The sequence below is a fragment of the Anolis sagrei genome, chromosome 4 (assembly GCF_037176765.1).
Source record: "Anolis sagrei isolate rAnoSag1 chromosome 4, rAnoSag1.mat, whole genome shotgun sequence".
Taxonomy (NCBI): Eukaryota; Metazoa; Chordata; class Lepidosauria; order Squamata; family Dactyloidae; genus Anolis; species Anolis sagrei.
The window spans coordinates 39,356,611-39,376,123 of NC_090024.1; positions in this window are offsets into that span (position 1 = coordinate 39,356,611).

Sequence of the window (19,513 nt, forward strand, 5' to 3'; positions counted from 1 at the left end):
TCTAGCACTGAGGACTCATATAATCCAGTTTAAAGCAGAAAACCTGGGATCATATCCTGGGATATAGGGCCTGTCTGGAAGGGCCCTGGGTCATCAGGCTAGCAGGTGGAAAAACTGACTCACTTTCACATAACAAACCAGCAAGTATTACAAATTAAATGAATTGCACTTGTCTAGTTAATGTTTAAATAAATGTGTATAAACATGAAAAACATGTCTGCTGTATCTAAAGATAGTAAATGCAATTGTAAAAAATACCAAATAAAACATCACCCCACATGATTTAAGATTTGAAGATCAGAATTTGTTTTCCACACGGAGTAAACTATCTTAAAAATATGAACAACCCTTGCACTTCAAGTGGAATTGTCTGAATGCTGAATTGGTAGCTTTTTTCACCTTCACATGGTACACCATGCCATGTAGCTGTCCTACCGTATGATCCCTTATAACTTAACATACAGGTATGGTGTGTCTGTCTCTTCAAGTTGTGTGTCATCTTACAGTGACCCCATATTTTGTAGGGTTTTCTTGGGGTGTATCTCCAATGGAAAATTGATGCAGTTTGAAACCACTTTAACCACCATGGCTTAATGCTATGGAATCATGGAAGGTTTAGTTTTAATAAAGTCTTCAGTCTTCTTTGCCAAAGAGTGTTGTGGCCTCACCAAACTCCCGGGATTCCAAACCATTGAACCATGACAGGTCAAGTGACATGCCCACAATTATTGGCTACTGGTTGATGCTTATTGATGTTATGTTGGTATGATGACTGTTGTTTGGTTTTATTGTTTTAATTATAGAAATGCAATGTATTTTAATTGTGCTATATCTTCTGTTTTTCCTAGGCTTGGTCCCCATATAAGCCGCTCTTCAGGGAGATGGTGATGGGATATAAGAATAAAGAAGTTATTATTATTATTATTATTATTATTATTATTATTATTAGGGGTCAAACTGCATTAATCCTAGAATGTAGATACACTCTTGGTCAAGGAATATCAGAAGTGGTTTTGCCAGGTCCTTCCACTGAAATATAGCTTACAGCATCTCTATTCTTTGTCTGTCTCCCATCCAAGTGTAATTGGAGCTACTCTGATTTATAGAGGAATATTATACAGTCCTCGTTTTGACTTGATGGTGGTTAAGAACAACCACTCTCACATCCATTTGCCCAAGGATGTACTGCATTTTAAACTTTTAAAGTTATGTTTAATACATTTTTAGCCTGTTTAAAAAGATTTATTAGTTTAAATGACTTTAACCCGTTTGCATGGATTTTGCTTGTAATGCCACCCAGAAATCTTTTGATACAGGCCGAGACAGAAACATTTTAATGAAAAGGAATAAGATTCTCTTTTCTACCACAGTCTTCTTTGTGAAGTTCCCCAGCCTCACAGGATTCCCTGTCTGGAACCAAAACAGGATGAAAAATCTGTTGGGGAGGGAGGGTGGAAGTCCGCTCTAATTTACTCTCCCCTAAAGCATTTTCTCATCTTCAAATCTGCCTGCGCTTTGTTTTCTTTGCTTCGACTTGCAGAGGTCTGCAGGCATTTTTAAGCTCCTCGGAGACATGCTGTATGTTTCTTCTCCACTTGCAGTTCTGTGCTGGATGTGATGTATGAATATTTGGTTCTGTATTTCAAAATATCACGGTATAGTTTTCTCTGCCAGACAACATGAGGTACTGCTAATTGTTTTTGCACTTTTATTTATATTACAATCAAAGGCAGCAGCTGAGGAGGGAATATACTTTGGGCACGAGCGTTTATTTGCTCCTTTATAAAACAGGCCTTTCCAAAATTGTCATAATGTTGACAGAAAATATTTGAATTTTTTATTCAAATGTGGAAGAGAACAGCAACCTCAGAAAAAAGGGTGAATGGGAGCTCAAAGCTCACTTAGGTCAGGCTGGAGGTATACTTGTGGGGTCAAAGGAACTGAAATGCTTGAATTGTAAATTCTATAATTCTTCACTATTGGCTTTTCTGATGGGGGAAAATATCCAGAGCAATTGTCCAGACCTGATTTAAGGACACCAAGGCTGCAGAATCCCCAGCTGCTATGAGCTTTCACTCCTAGCTTCCAATATAATATTGCTTGCTCACTTACACTCCACATATTCTTTTAATTCAACTTGGTTAATAAAATATATAGTATTGTCATTTATTGAGTCTGACTCATCTCTCTCTTCTCCCTTTGTCTGCTTTTTACTTCTGAGCTTTGTTTGCAGTTGTGTGCTTCAAGTGGTTTCTAACTTAGAGTGACCCTAAGGAACCTATCACAAAGCTTTCTTGGTGATTTTTTTTTAAGGGAAGAGGAGTGTTGCCTTTGTTTTGAGGTTGAGAGATGTGACTTGCCCAAGGCCACTCAGTCAGTTTCCATGACTAAATGAGGATTTAAACTTGAATCTTCAGAGTTGTAATCCAACACAAAACTGAGTCCCTTCAGGATTGTTGTTGTTCACTCGTTCAGTTGTTTCCAACTCTTTGTGACCTCATGGACCAGCCCACGCCAGAGCTCCCTGTCAGCCGTCACCACCCCCAGCTCCTTCAAGGTCAATCTAGTCACTTCAAGGATCCCATCCATCCATCTTGCCCTTGGTTGGCCCCTCTTCCTTTTTCCTTTCATTTCCCCCAGCATAATTGTCTTCTCTAAGCTTTCCTTTCTTCTCATGATGTGAGGAGAGGGTAAATAAATTATTATTATTATTATTATTATTATTATTATTATTATTATTCTGATGCTGCTGCTACTACTAGTACAGCCCTACTGGCTCTTATCTAGCATCATAAGGCAAGGTAAAGCCTTTCATGCAGTTAATGGAGCAGGTTAGAATCAAAACACACAGACATCATATCATTTTAATGTTAGCCACAATGTGAACTAAACATATCCCAAATTGGCAGGGTAGCCCCAATTTTTCAATTGTGTGTATGTGTCAGGAGAAACTACAAGTCACTTCTAGTGTGAGAGAATTGGCGATCTGCAAGGATGTTGCACAGGGGACGCCTGGATGTTTTGATGTTTTACCATCCTTATGGGAGGCTTCTCTCATGTCCCCACATGAGGAGCTGGAGCTGACAGAGGGAACTCATCTGCACCCTCCCCAAATTCGAACCTCTGCCCTGTTAGTCTTCAGTCCTGCCGATACAAAGATTTAACCCATTGCCTCTCCGGGGGCTCCTACAATTTTTCAAATGTCCCATTTTATCTCTTCTCTACTTTTCTCCATCATACTTTTATTGCTGCTAATGAAACACAAATACAGAAATAGTTCATCCTCAATTAACTCAGTACAGGGAGAGGAAGTGAAATCTTGCCTAGTAGGCTCAGGCAAAAGCAAACTTCTGCAGCCAATTCCAGTTTATGTGTTTCTCCTCAATAACTGTTGACATCTCAATCTCTTTCTAATGTTGCTGGGTCACACATCCTCCAATCTTCCGCTGTGACATGTCAGAAGGTATGATTGCCTCAGGTGAACAATTAGCACTCTTGCAAATTCACTTGTGTGACCTGAGGCCATATACAACTGTGCCCTATGAGAAGTCAGAACATGTAGCTCAGCAGGAACTTCCCAAGGATTTCATGTAAATGGTTGCCTTAACACCACCTACTTGATGCTTTTAAAACTGGAAATGCTAGAGACTCGTAAGCTCCTTTGAAGAGGGGTGTAAATCTTGGCCTATTTTGTCCTTGCATGCAAGAATAACAAATTTAAGGGAGATGTTGACAAGCTGGAATGTGTCCAGAGGAGGGCAACTAAAATGATCAAGGGTCTGGAGAACGAGCCCTATGATAAGCGACTTAAATGGCTGGGCATATTTCTCAAAGGCTCCTTCTTTGGAGGCTTTTAAGCAGAGGCGGGATGGCCATCTATCAAGGGTGCTTTGAATATGATTTTCCTTCTTCTTGGCAGGGGTTGGACTGGATGGCTCACAAGGTCTCTTCCAACTCTATGATTCTATGACATTTCAAATGTTTTCTCCCTATTGAGTGATACTACAAAAAGGTGTTGCAGGTATGTACAGTATTTCTTTATGGTGTTTTGAGACTTTTTGAGACATTGTTTTTTTTCACAAGAAACTGTTTTTCACAAAGGACACTGTTTCTGGTACAAATGATGAGTTTTTGTAAGTAAAAACTAAATGTTTTGCACACATTTTTCCACGAAAGTAAAATAATCCACAAGAAAGATCTTGTGGTGGATGTTCGGGGGGGGGGGGGGCACACACTTTTTGTTAACAAAGATGAGAAAATTTTCAAGAATCATTTTCATGCCTACTTCTGACCCTAATATCATTCCTTATGAAAAAAAGAAAACAGCAGAACAAGCCTATTTATTATAGCTGATGGTTGTGAACAGTTTCCAAGGGCAATGTTTTTTTAAAAGAGATCACTTTATTTATGTAGCAGTTGTAGCTTATTTAATGCTTTCTCCATAAACCAATAACATACAAAATAAATACTATATAAAAATACAATAAGAAGTACTGCACAAAATAAATGACATATAGATCTTGCATACTAAAACACACAATATGCTTAGAACAGTATACTATTAAAATACTTTAAAATAAATAACAATATCATAATTAGATTAGATAAAATTTTATTAGATAAGAGCATCCCCAGAGCAAGCAATTGCAATGCCAGTGATAAATCTTCCCTGCATTTTTCATCGCTGACAAGGAAGCCTTGTGAGTTACCATAGAGCCAGCATCAGACAAGAAATAGAAAGCCTTTTCTGAAATATTATTGCAACATAATAATAATAATAAAAACAATAATAAAAACTTTATTTATACCCCACCCCATTTCCCAACAAGAGGCTCTGAGTGACTTACAGTCATAAAAACATAGTAGATAACATAAAACAAAATAAATAACATATCCAATTTAAAACAATTACAAAATCAACACAATACAACCAATGCACCAATAGTAAAGTATTATATTAAAAAACTGAACAACATTTAGGGTTCAAACCATTGGACTAAAAAAGATAAGCCATAGAATCCATCTGGTGATTATTAAGAATTCTTGCATTTCGCCATTGTCAAAAGCCTCTTTAAAAAGCCAAGTTTTCAATTCCTTCCTAAAGGACATGAGTGTGGGTGGTTGCCTACTCCCTCTTGGGAGGACGTTCCAAAGCTGGGGGGACACTACCGAGAAGGCCCTCTCCCTCATCCCCACCAACCGCGCTTGCGGGATCATGAGGAGGGCCTCCCCAGTGGATCTTAAGGCCCAAACAGGTTCATAAGAGAAGATGTGGTCACGTTTAGCTTGTTTGTAAACGTGGCCTTCTTGGACCTCAAGGGGGCATTTGACTCTGTGAACAGAGAAAAGCTTTGGGAGAAACCAGCAGCCCTTAAAATTGACCCAAGACTTCTCTTTTTGATTAAGAAACTGCACAACCAAAACCTATACCAGGTAAAAGACCACAGGGGATTCCTGTTGAACCCGATCCAGGTCCAAAAGGGAGTCAAACAAGGTTATGTACTAGCCTCACTTCTATTCAACATCATATTCTATTCAACATCTTCTTGCATGATCTCCCTATAGCCCTGGCCCAAGTGGATGGGCATAGCCCCAAGATTGGCCCAAAGCATGTTCCCCTCTTGCTATTTGCACGTGATGCAGCCCTATTATCCCAATCCCATGAGGGTTTAAAAAGACTACTGCACAAATTTGTTGACTTCTGTGAGATGGAATGATCTGCAGGTGAATTATGATAAAACCAAGATCCTGGTTTTTGGGAAAAGCAATGAAAAAACAAGTCTGGACGATAAAGGGCCGTTATATCAAGCAAGTAAAACATTTCAAATACCAAGGACTTTGGTTCAGTAACAACCTCTCATGGTCCACTCATTTAAAATACACACTGGCCCGGGCCCAATCAAGTGACAGTGCTACCAGGAGGTTTTTCCATTCCAGGGGCAATCAATATATCCCCCTAGCTCTGCACGTTTTTCAAGCAAAGGCGATGTCACAAATACTCTAAGGAGTACCCATTTGGTTAACCCCTGATAACAGTGCCATCTCCTACCACTCGAAATTCCTCCATAAATTATTTGGTGTCCCAAACTGTGTCCCATATGCAGTTCTATGTCTAGTATCTGGCCAATACTCTATAGAGGCCACTATCTGGTTAAATATCATAAAATTTTGGTTATCTATCCACTACTAGAGCCCCAGCAACTCTCTGACCCAACTCTCCTTGAGCGAACTCCACCACTCAAAATGGGGCTCAACAGTTTTAGCAAAGGTCGGGGAATTGGGCTATGATAGTGACTTCTTGAACTTGCTAACTTCCACCGAGATCTTTACCCTTATTAAAAAGAGGCTGTTAGAAAGGGATTATAACCAATTATTGAGCTTGGCAATAAATCCTGTTCACCTATGAACATGGCAATTCCATTCATACAGGGAAACCCAGCCTTTTATACTGCAGCGCTCACTAACCCCTCTTACAGGGGAGCCTACATGCTGGCTAGATTTAATATTATGCCATCTCCGCTCCATAAAGGAAGACTCAATGGTCTACCGAGCATTAAGAGGCTTGGTCTCTGTAGCACAGGACAACTGGATTCTATCCGGCATATTCTTCTGCACTGCTCACTTTACCAGGAACCAAGATCTAGCTTACTACCACATGTTATAGATTCCTTGAAAAACCACAGAGACCTAGACAAAGTAATTATGCTTTTAAATTGTCAAGATTTTAACTGCTGCCTTTCAGTGGCAAGATTCCTGAATGAAGTCTGTAAACTGAATGTGCAGCAAATGTGAAGTTCCCCTTTCTATGGTTTGTACTGTATTTTATACCTTTTTGCTATGTATATGCCAATAAAGGCTTATTGGATTGGATTAGAAGATGTGGTCGCATAAAAAGACTGGACCCACACCGTGCAGGGCTTTATAAGTAATAACCTGCACTTTGAATTGGGCCCAGAAGCATATAAGCAGCTAGTGAAGCTGCTTTAATAGAAGGGTTCTACCTTCCCTATAGCTCGCTCCTGTCAGCAGCCCGGCTGCAGATCTTTGTACTTATTGAAGCTTCCAAGCCATTTTCAGAGGCAGCCCCATGTAGAGTGCATTGCAGTAATCCATACAAGATGTAACTAAAGCAAAGGACAGAATTGATCTCATGAATTTGGTTCTTGGTTTAGAATATAATGAGCAGAAGAGGAAATAATGTGGCAAACCCTCAATTTCTGAGGCCCCAAATGCACAAATAGAGGTGTATGATAATATCTACCATTGATCATAGTTGTTTTGATGACAAAGGGGTTTAAAAGCTTGCTTCAGTTTTAAAAATGTGAGCTTTGCCAGGTAAACACAGTAGCCATGTTGTGAACCTGCTCCTTTCATACACACCCTATATACTCATATATAAGTATAGATTTTTAAATTTGTAAAAATGTGAGTCAGCTTATCTATGGCGCAATGTGAATGCCATACATTAATTCTTAACAAAATTATGGTGGTTCTGGCCTAGTTTCTCCTCCTATGAATCATCAAGGACCTTAAGATTATCTGGGGAGGCCTTGCTCTAAGACCAGCTGCTATCACAGTCACATTTGGTGGGGATGAGAGACAGGTCTTTCTCCGTGGTGGCCCCTTAGTTGTGGAACTCCCTCCCTAAGGAGGTTAGATCTGTTCCCTCCCTCCTGACTTTTTGGAAGAAACTTAAATCCTGGTTATGGGAGCAAGCATTTGCAAAATAGACAGATTTTATTGGTGAACATGAGATTTTATGGACCGTAATTTGGACTTATTTGGATGATGTTTTAACCCGGCAAATGTATATTTACAACCATTTTTATGTATTTGTTGTATTTTATTGGTGTTTTATATTGTGTCAGCAACAAATTGCTGCCTGTTGGAAGCTGTCCTGAGTCCCACCTCGGAGGTCGAGAAGGACGGGATATAAATGTTCTAAATAAATAAATGGTGGTGGACAGGGCAGTCGGCCCCCTGAGTTGGCATTGCCACTTTTCCCTCTCTGTGGAATGATCCTCGATTTATCCACAGGTCATATCAAAGTCCATAATTTTGTTTGTTTGTTTGTTTGTTTACTTCATTGAGCCCTTAGCCAACTCAAAGTGGTTAACAACAGCAAAATTCAATGCTAAACATCATAAAAACAGTTATGGGACAGTTAAAACAGTAGCATAATAAACAATTAAGCATCAAGCAGCAGAATTTGGCTCCAAAATCTGCTCTTGACTTATGCATGAGGTCAACTTATACATATATGATAATCCTAATTACATATAAACTCTTAAAGCAACACTAGCTAATAGCTGAACTTAATCCACTTCACTCTTTTAGTAACAATCACTGGCTTTTTGGGACTTGCATATTGTCCATAAATTAAAGAAACCTTGCATGTTTTGAGGAGGAATACCAACACATCTGTCCCTGCAGAAGAGAAAAGAGAAGAGACAAAAGTCTCTGTAGCAATATCCAGTCAGAGGTCATCTCTGAGCTCACTCTTAGTTCACAGCGTGATTCGCAATGTATGTAGGGCAATGACCCAGTAGAAATAAAGTAGTTTGGCTACAGACCTGGAAGTCTCTCCTTTCATCCTAGACAAAGTGTTTCAGTCTTTGGGCGGCAAAGGAGAAGGCTTGGATCTGTTTCGATAAGCAGTGAAAATGGATTCACTGGTCAACATTTGGATCTTTGCCACTCCATGTTAATTTTCAAGATTTTTATGTTTGTTTCCAGACATCGACCAAACCTAATAGAGTCATTGAACAAGGAAATGGGCCTATGCACTAGAAGTTCAGCCGGTGTGAGTCCTGAAATATTCTAACAATACAATCCTAGGTAAAATAACATGGGTGGTTGCATCACTTCTCTCAGAAGGCATTGCAGACAGGACTTAGAAGAGTTACTTTTGGGAAGTACAATTTTCAAAAACTCCTAGCTTGCATGAAAATTCCTAAAAATAATTCTTAAAGCTCTGGTTAGAGTGGCAAAAAGAAGAATTCACTTTTCTGTAAAATTCTAAAAAACAAAAAGTGGGTGTCGTGCTTTGAAAGAAACAATAACACTATTATTCTGCCTATTTAATCAGCCTAAGACCTCGCGTTAACTGTCAACAAGAAGTGTTCCCTGTGTGAGTTCAGCTCCACTCTTTTAGGTTGTTAATAATACCTTTGCAAAGAGATGCTTTGGAAATAATGACCCATCTTTCCCATTAAAAGCTGCTGTGCCTCATAGGTATGGTTCAGGATAAAAGATACATTGTGCCTGTTTATTTCAAATTCTGTGTGTTACGCTGCAGCTTTTTCTTCAAAGCTTTTTCTTCAAAGTTCAGCAACTGGTTTTATTGAAAATAAGGTTTATAATGGTGTTTTGAACTGAAATATGAATCAAGCCCTATCTGGATACATTCTGGACTTCCTTCCTGCATGTATTGACTATCCATTATAATGGATAGGAGAGAAATGTATGTCCCAAAGAATGGGATCCCAGTTTCCACCACTGAAATGAATGGTTATGCACATACACTCAAGGGTTTCACTATACAAACCTGAACTTTTGGTGCTGTCAACAAAACCCTATTTATGTCACAGTGAATGCAACCTATGATAAACTGCATCTGTTATGAATCGAAATCACTAATAATGTGTACTACTATGGCAACTTCATATATAATACACAAGGCTTTTAAAAATAAAAAACAGCCTGTTAGGTTTTTATATTCTATATTAAGTTTTACGTATTGCACTAGCAGGCTGTAGTAGTGTTGTTTTCAGAAATTACATCTCACAAATTGCTACTTTTCTATAATTCTAGGTCTTATTCTACTTTAAAATAAATCAGCCTCATGACTATAGCATAGTTATATCCATCGGTAAACTGTAATGAACTTCCCTTCTGCATTTCTTGTTGTAGCCATGCTCTGATGTAATTTAGAAATCATATTTTACTAATATTGTTCATTAAATATTTCAAGTAGCTTGACTTTGGGTTTCTGAAATTGGAGTGGGCAATTATGTTTTGACTGTAAATATAAACCACCCTTATGGTGCTTAAAAGAAAGATTTGTTTAAGAAACATAGTTAGAAGCTTTAACAGAAACTTTATTTATTTATTGCAGTACCTTTGTCCTGCTTATTTATTTATTATTTATTGTGTTTATATCCTGCTCTTCTCACTCCGAAGGGGACTCAGAGCGGCTTACATAGTTTGGCACAAATAGTTGCTTAATTGTTGGACAATTGTTTTTAAAATCGTTATTTTGAATGCAACCATTTCACAATAGCATATCAAGCAGCAAATATCTTGGAAATTGTTAGTGATCCATTGAACAAAGTACAAAATGATCCACATGTTAATATAATAAAGGTTTTTTGCTGAGTTGAAAGAGATTTTTTTAAAAAAACACTCCAAACCTACTCAATTGTCTGGATTAAAATAAAATACTTCACAGAACACAACTGTTATTTTCTTAGCATTAAAAAAAGTTTCCTTCCACTCATCTCTATATTAGGGAGCCATGGTAGCACAATGGATTAAACCGTTGTGCCGGCTGAACTGCTGACCTGAAGATGTGGAGGTCAGCGGTTCTAATCCGTGAGACAGAGTGAGCTCCTGTCTGTTAGCCCCAGCTCTCCTACATGAGAGAAGCCTTCCACAGGATGGTAACACATTTGGGCATCCCCTGGACAACATCTCTGTAGTTAGCTGATTCTCTCACACCAGAAGCAACTTGCAGTATATTCTCAACTTCTTTCTGACACAATAAAAAAAAACTATATTTGTCATGGAAAAAATCATTAATTCATTTACAACATTTACAACCATGTATTTCATAAAAGTCTAAGCCTGTGTTTATGTTAATAAAACCAGATCTTTTGAAATGCTGCATACATAACTGTGGACTAGAGTTGCCAAGTTTTCCAAATCCTTTACCCCAATGCAGAGCTTAAACACCAGGATGCACTTGGAGCTTTCTCCATCTCTCAATCTGGCTAAGCAAATTGCGTATTCTGTCTTCCAGGGAAAGCGGGCAACAGTTAAAAAAAAGTGGCTTCCATCCTCTTCCATACTTTATATGGCATTATTTGATATTTTGATTAGTGCAGACATGCATCAACTATCACTATGAGGAAAACAAATAGAGGCCACCTCAGATAGCAACAGAGTTTTGCTCCAGCTCACACACATAATCCATAAATTGGGAGCTCGCCAGTCATACAGGAACATTCTTCCATGTTGTCCCTCTTGAGTGAAGCTTTAAAAGAGATTAAGAAAAACGTGGAAATACTTCTATTGCTCATGGATTAGAAGAGAAGGTGGCCAAAATGTAGGAATGCAAGAATTTTAAAGACATTTTGCCTGATCATTTAAACATCCAGTTCTGTGTCAATCTAGTAATCTGTCTAGTGAAATCAAATCCAACACCAAAAGGGTTTTCCACTGCCCATTTCTGCAAAACTAGGACATGGCAATGCCTTGTACGTATTAATGAATGTATACATGTGTATGGAGAGACTTCCTATTTGGTTGTTTGAAAATAACGTTTTAGAGATAATTAAATTTTTCTATTACACTGATGTAAACTGAGCAATGGAAATTTAATTCTTTTGCTTCAAATAGATGCTAAATGATTTCCAAAACTAATTAACAAATATTTTCTCTCAAAAGCAGGTGCACATTATGAGCATTGCAGTGCCTACTTGACTTAATTAAACCTAATCCTAAAATCAGGCACATACATAAAACAAAACTGCACCCCATAAAAGCAAGTACATTGTAACTGCAGCTACCGATGCTTGAATGACATCAAATTACATTCTTGTACAATTGCGTCAGTGAAACGTTCTGCAATTTAAAACATGTGGATGCAATGTTTCACAAAACTGTGTTTATATACAAACAATTAGGGAGCTGAAGAAAAACAAATATCTGTCAAAACTACAACTGGTTTTCAGCCAATGTCTAGGATTACCATAACTAGCTGGAAATCATATTGTGACAAAAATGTGCTTAATTCTAAACTTCAGGTCCTTAACTTGCTTCTGAAACTGTGTTTCATCCAGATGCTTCCAACCATTGTTTACATGCAGAGCTTTGAAAATGTTCTCTTCCTAAGTATTGTATATTTGAAGTTGTAGCTCCCACCTATAAGTAACTCTTTCAATCTCCACATGTATGTTTATTGCCGTCTGGCAAATCCTTAAAACTGACTGCCGAATTCCATTCTCTCAATTTTACAAACTGGAAGAGACACCCCTTTCTGCTGGAACCAAATATTTATTATTTATTTATTTATTTACAACATTTATATCCCAACCTTCTCACCCCGAAGGGAACTCAGGGCAGCTTACATAATTGCATTATTCCATGCCCAAATGACAACAATTAAAAGCAATTAAGCAACAATTTAAAACAACACTAAACAACATATGTAAACATTAGACCACTATTGTGCATAGATCCAAAGCCAGATAATCAAATAATCATATTCATTAATCCAGGGTCAGTTTCAACTGTATTGCACAGATAATTGTTCTGGACCAAATGCTTACTCACAATGCCAAGTTTTCCTTTGTTTACGAAATGACAGAAGGGAAGAGGCCGATTGAATCCCACTAGGGAGGGAGTTCCACTGCTGAGTGGTCACCACTGAGAAGGCCCTGTCTCCCGTCCCTGCCAGTTGCATATAACTGCATGTAAATAAATGCAAGGCAGCACCAGTTGTGTACTGGGGGGGGGGGGGGGTGCTAGTTAGTTTTTCATATTACAGATCTTAACTTGACCCAAAGCTCTCTGTAGTCTAACACGCAGAACCCAGTTTCTGGTCCATACATAAAGGGGGGGGCGGGCGGAGGAGGACATGAAGGAGAGATACAAATACTAATCAGGCAGCCAGATATGTCAGGAGCAATTAAAAAGAGGTAAACTGCAACTACCAATCCTGCAGTTTTTAAATCATGTTTTTTAGGAGAGAGGAAGAAATGGCACTATCAGCCATGTTCCAAAATTGTATCAAGGTTGAGATGCAAATGCTGGGATGATAGTGATCAATCGTTCAAGGAAAAGAGGCCAGATGCTCTACTGGGCTAATGCAAATCCCTGCCTGTGAATGTGAGTAGTTATTGGAATCCTGGTTGTTATCTCTTCAGGGAGAGAAAGTAAACATTTAGATGAAGTAGAAGAGATCTATTCAAAACTTCGGCTCACAGCCTCTTTATAAGTTATGAGGTCATAAGCTAGAACAGGCACAGGCAAACTTCAGCCCTCCAGGTGTTTTGGACTTCAACTCCCACAATTCCTAACAGCTGGTAGGCTGTTAGGAATTGTGGGAGTTGAAGTCCAAAACAACTGGAGAGCCGAAGTTTGCCCATGCCTGAGCTAGAAGCATCATCTTGTAACTGCAAGGGAATCCACATTTACTTTTGTGAAAAACCTAATACGACCCCTAAATATCTACTTTTCAGTATGGCAACATTCTACCTGAAAGTTTTCAGAAGCACTGCAGATGTGAGTGCTGAAAAATGATGTTTGCAGCATTATCTTGCTCACAAGGTGCATCACAAACGGGTGGTTGGAAGTTCTCTCAGAAAATGCCAGCAGTTTCCTGACCAAGTGATGGCTGCAACACCTCACACATCCTTCAACGTGGGCAATGACAAGTGAAAAGGAAAGGTTTTTTGGGTGGTGTGGAATTCTCAAATGTAACTATGATGATGAAGCACCATAATCACATTTACATCTGATGAAGCAGGATCTTGGCCCTCTAGAAGACCTCCGTATGTTTCCCAAAATGTCTCCAATATCTTTTTCTTACTTAACAATATGTAAATGTTTTGCATCTCAATATATAAAGAAGAAACTCTCCCTAAATGCCTGTCCAAGAATTATGAATAGTAGAGTTAATATGATGACAGAGGACAAAGAAGAGGGCCTTCTCAGGTGTGACACCCTCTCTTTGGAGGCTTGGCCAGCATCAATCTCAGGGTGTTTTTTCAATGCCTTCATGGTTTGTGGCTAATTTACTTGATACCCTAAAGCAGTGCTTCTCAACCTGGGGGTCGGGACCTCTGGAGCAGTCATGAGGAGGTGTCAGAGGGGTCACCAAAGACCCTCAGAAAATACAGCATTTTCTGTTGATCATGGGGGTTTTGTGTGGGAAGTCTGGCCCAGTTCTATCGTTGGTGAGGTTCAGAATGCTCTTTCATTGTAGGGGATTCCCAGCAACTACAACTTCCAAATGTCAAGTCTATTTTCCCCAAACTCCACCACTGTTCACATTTGGGCATATTGAGTATTTGTGCCAAGTTTGGTCCAGATCCATCATTGTTTGAGTCCACAATGCTCTCTGGATGTAGGTGAACTACAACTCCAAAACTCAATGTCAATGCCCACCAAATGCTTCCAGCATTTTCTATTGGTCATGGGAGTACTGTGTGCCAAGTTTGGTTCAATTCCATTGTTGGTGGAATTCAGAATGCTCTTTGATTGAAGGTTAACTGTAAATCCCAGCAACTACAACTCCCAATTGGTAAATCAACCCCCCCCCCCCCCGCCGCCGCCGCCGCCGCCACCACCACCACCAACCCTACCAGTATTTAAATTTGGGCATATCAGGTATTTGTGCCAAATTTGATCCAGTGAATGAAAATACATCCCGCATATCAGATATTTACATGATGATTCATAACAATAGCATAATTACAGTTATGAAGTCGCAATGAAAATAATTGGGGGTCACCACAACATGGGGAACTGTATTAAAGGTTCCTATTTAGGGTTGAGAAACACTACCCTAAAGGAACCTGATCTTGTCTTGTCTTGGAAACTAAAACAGGTTCTGCCTTGGTGAGTACTTGGATTAGAGATCACTGATGAATTCCAGGCTCTGCATACTGTATTTCATAAGATGGAAATGGCAAAACTACCTCTAAGACCACATCGGCATCTCTATGTAAAATCCAAATTATTTGCTTTGAACTGGATTATATGACAGTGTAGACTCATATGATGCAGTTCAAAGCAGATAATCTGCATACTATATGGAACTGTAGAAGGGGCATTAGTGTTCCATACCTAAGCAACTCTATGAGGTCTCCATAAGTCAATAGGCAGCTTGAACACACCTATTCTTTTTGCTTTTAAAAGGTGTTTGAACTCTTGTTTATAATCTGGAATCATTGATTTTAAATAGGATTCAGTATTAATTTAGTAGAATCAAAACTAAAAAATGGGCCACACAGGGTGCTCACAATGATCACAATTAGAGGTGCATAAACTTTGGTACAGTAGAGAATCTCAATAAGACCTTTAAAAATTAGTTTTACAAGCCATGACACTAGATATCTTCTAACCTGAGCCATCTACTATTTTAGTCTGGACTTCTTCATGGGATTGCATGAAAAGGCAGCTTAAGAGCCTTGTATTGTGTTTGTTCCAGTTGTGCCAAAGTGTATGCCATCTGCTTGGCTCCTTCAAATAAAAGTTTTATTGTACAGGCGAAGCTCTAAACTGTTGTTCCCTTTTTACAAATTCACTTGGCATTTGACAAAAAGGAGGGGAGTAAATTCTTGGAGCTTGCGTAATGAAAGGAACCTGGACAAAAACCAGCCCTCTCTTCTGAATTAGCCAGAATGGGGTATTTGAAGGATCTGGTGTATTAAAAAGAATTAAAATACTCCGGTCTGGTTCCTTCCCACCTGTTGCTTTATGTGTGATTTTTCATACCCAAGAATAAATTGTTCAGGATTTCCTAGGACAGGCTTACATGTGGCCAGGGCAGGGCAAGGTTGGATGGGCTGGGTCAGATATATCTTTTTCCTTCTTTTCTAGTTGGTGCAAGGGATTGTTTAATGAACATTTAAATGTAAGTCGGGCAGGTCATTTTAAAAATTCAGATAGATAAGGGTGGAAGCCTGGTAGAAGGATGGCTGGTCAACAAAAACATTGTTAACAAAAGTGGAAATGGCACAAGATCTAGTCAGTAGGGTTAGGGTTAGGGTTTGAGTTTATTTATCATTCAGAGAGGGTGAAATATATCTAAGTATATAATTGTAAGCCAAATTTTCATAGCTATTCCCAGAGTGAAAATGATGTGAACAGAACAATTTAGCTGTTAACATCAAGATTGGCTTAGTCTTACATGCTCTATATGGAGCTCCCCAATGGCACAGCGGGCAGGCCCGTAGCCAGGATTTCGTTTCGGGGGGGGCTAAAAAATTTTCAGGGGGGTTTCGGGGGGGGGGGCTGAGTCTGAGTGAAAGAGGGTCTAGCCTAGCAAACCTTTTGTATCATTACCACAATACCCCCATACATATGGGATATATTGAGAATGGTGATCAAATCATGATATTAATAAACATAACAGTTTAAATAATGCACCAGTAAGGCCTTTTCGCGAACCACCATGAGAATTTCGGGGGGGGGGGGGCTGAAGCCCCCCGAGGCCCCCCCCCCGGCTACATGCCTGACAGCGGGTTAAACCGCTGAGCTGCTAAAGCTGCTGACTGAAAGGTGATTCGATTATGAGGAGCAGGGTGAGCTCTTGCTGTTAGCCCCAGCTTCTGCCAATCTAGCAGTTTGAAAACATGCAAATGTGAGTAGATCAATAGGTAATGCTCTAGCTGGAAGGTAACGGTGCTCCATACAGTTATGCCAGCCACATGACCTTGGAGGTGTCTATGGATAATGCTGGCTCCTTGGCTTAGTCACGGAGATGAACACCACCCCCCAGAGTCGGATACGACTAGACTTGATGTCAAAAGGAAACCTTTACCTTTACCTTACATGCTCTATGCAGGGCTGTCTTTAAAATATACAAAACATTTACAAACTGTCTGTCTAGCTGTTTTTTTTTTTTGTCATGTCAGGAGCGACGAGCGCCTCTCCCCGGATTCAAACCTGCGACCTGTCGGTCTTCAGTCCTGCCGGCACAGGGGTTTTACCCACTGCGCCACCGGGGGCTCCAGCTCTCTAGCTGTTAATAGGACTGGGTTCTTGGACACATTATATCTACTTTGTGACAGATTTGACTGTTACCTGTTGATTTTCAAGCCAAATTCAAGATGATGTCAAAATTCTAAACAGCAAGGCTATATCACTTACACACTTCATTGTGCTATCAGCCTTGTGTTCCTACTTAGTCCTGGATCCAGTTTTGGTTCCAAATAAAGTAGACACATTGAATCATTAGATCTTATGTCAGTTTTGACTTATCATGTTCTCAGTGATTCAATTAAGCTACACAGCTCATAATAGCATAATAGCAATTGGATGTTTATTAGGGGCACAAGGCAGTGATGCCTTTTGAGAGGTGCACCAAGATTGCTTCACATTCTGGACACAGCTCTTTGGACCAGCTGATGTTTCTGAACACTCTTCAAAGGAGACCGAAGTAAAGCACATCACACAAATCCATATGGGATGTAATTAATGGCGTATTTTGAATTAGGTATATATGAGGGCACCAAAATCTTTTAAGTGCTTAGGGCCTGCCACTATCCTAAATTACTTTGTTAGTTTTGGTGTGGAAAGGACCGAATATGAGGTCTTTGCAGTATGATACTGGGAAAAAAAACTAACCAAAACCTGGAACAAAAGCTATACACTCAAGACAGTCAGCTTTGAGTGTACATCTTATCTACCATGCTTCAGCTGACAAAGTCTCCAAAATCTAGTAAAAACTTTGTAATGTTTTTCAACCAGTCCTGCACCAAACATCAAGCCAGGTAGATGTCTGGATTACTGAACCTGCTCATCTTAACCAAAGGCCATTCCAGACATGCCCTATATCCCAGGATCTGATCCCGGGTTTTCTGTTTATTCCAGATTATCTGGCAGTGCAGACTCATTTAATCCAGTTTAAAGCAGAAAACCTGGGATCATATCCTGGGATATAGGGTCTGACTGGAAGGGTCCCTAGTCTTATAGATCTTTTGCAAGAATGCTGAGACCTAAGCAATAAAGTTATATGCACCATCCAGTTCTTGTGGGTTTTTTCGGGCTATATTGCCATGTTCTAGAGACATTTCTCCTGACGTTTCACCTGCATCTATGGCAAGCATCCTCAGAGGTGAGGTCTGCTGTAACTGGGAAAAAAGGGGTTTATATATCTGTGGAATGACCAGGGTGAGACAAAGAAACACAACATACAAACAATCTACAAACCCACCAAGAAAATCCAACAAAGGCTACGTTCCGCAAAGGACAAGAGGGATCCTCTCACCTCTGCAGGAGTCTACCGTATACCATGCAGCTGTGGACAAGTCTACATAGGGACCACCAAACGCAGCGCCCAAACAAGAATCCAGGAACATGAAAGGCACTGCAGACTACTCCAACCAGAGAAATCAGCCATAGCAGAGCACCTGATGAACCAACCTGGACACAGCATTTTATTTGAGAACACAAAAATGCTGGACCACTCTCACAACCACCATGTCAGACTACACAGAGAAGCCATTGGAATCCACAAACATGTGGACAATTTCAACAGAAAGGAAGAAACCATGAAAATGAACAAAATCTGGCTACCAGTATTAAAAAAAATCTAAAATTGCAACAGCAAAAACAGCAGAGAGAAAAACAGGCAGGGACATCTAATCACCTTTCAAGAAGAATTTGCTCCAAGCACAGTCAGCCCATTGTATGCTAATCAAGGTGGTCAGTTGAAAGATTCACACCTAACCCAACTTACAAAGCCCTTTGTCTCACCCTGGTCATTCCACAGATATATAAACCCCCTTTTTCCCCAGTTCCAGCAGACCTCACCTCTGAGGATGCTTGCCATAGATGCAGGCGAAACGTCAGGAGAAATGCCTCTAGAACATGGCAATATAGCCCGAAAAAAACCCACAAGAACTGAGTGATTCCAGCCATGAAAGCCTTCAACAATACATTATATGCACCATGTTTGTTTATTTTTTCCATCAGAGTAGTAAGGATTGCATTATACCATCACTATCTAAGAGTTATTTCCTAGCCATTCAGAAGATACACGGAAGTCTGCCTACCCACTACATCCTGTATAAATATAATCACTGAAGTTGTTCAAGCTTTAATGCAAACTAAGTGGTTTTTCTATTCACAGAAATCTGGCGGTAACAGCCACTACTGACATAAGATTTCTGCACATCATTTCTGCACAAACCCAAAAGACAATGCCTTTCAGTATAATCAGCCTACATATTCCAGTGCCAATAATCTAGTTTGCAATAATCATTCAAAGAGGGGAAACCATGTCATGAGTAGGTAATATATATGGACTGTAATGAAACTTTCCCTTGTTGCAAATGTTTGATTATGGAATGAAGCATGGAAATGGTACAGGAGAACTACTAGCATGAGAAAGTATGATGTAGCAGTTTGTGCCATATGGAAGAATTTTCTGTATGATAGTCAGTGAAAAGGGATAGATGCTCAACTTCAACCCACCCAAATGGGAGATATAAAAATACTATCAAATAGCACAGCCAATGAAATTCGAACATTGGCCAAATAGCTTCTTTTTATTTTTTTA